The sequence below is a fragment of the Phalaenopsis equestris genome, unplaced genomic scaffold (genome assembly GCF_001263595.1).
Source record: "Phalaenopsis equestris unplaced genomic scaffold, ASM126359v1 Scaffold000538, whole genome shotgun sequence".
Classification (NCBI taxonomy): Eukaryota; Viridiplantae; Streptophyta; class Magnoliopsida; order Asparagales; family Orchidaceae; genus Phalaenopsis; species Phalaenopsis equestris.
In genome coordinates this window covers 705,092-705,661 of record NW_018164978.1, presented here as the reverse complement: position 1 = coordinate 705,661, position 570 = coordinate 705,092, and positions in this window count along the sequence as shown.

Sequence of the window (570 nt, the reverse complement as noted above, 5' to 3'; positions counted from 1 at the left end):
AATCAGTTCGATACTTCTGATTCATAACTTTTTAAAATTGATGAGATAATTAATTTTTTTTTATCGAATCAGTTCGATACTTCTGATTCATAACTTTTCAAAAAAATTGATCCAATAATTTCAATTTTCTCATCAAATCTGTTCGATACTTCTAATTCATAATCAGTTTGACACTTTTGATTCATAACTTTTCAAAAATTGATTCAATAATTTTATTTTTCTCTTCGAATCAGTTTGATACTTCTGATTCATAACTTTTCAAAAAATTGATCCATTAATTTTAATTTTCACATTAAGTCAGTTCGATACTTCTGATTTATGCTTTTCCCAAATTGATCGGATAATTTTCACTTCGAATCAGTCCGATATTTCTATTTCACATCCTTCAAGAATTGATCCAATAATTTCAATTCTTACTTTAAGATCAGTCCTACACTTCTGATTTCTTCTATTGGAAGTCAGTTCCAAATGTCTGACTCTCCTTTGATGTCAATATTCGTATCTTGAATCCCCATTTTGAGGTCAACTTTTACATGTTGATCCCTATTAAAAAAAAAAACAAAACAACAC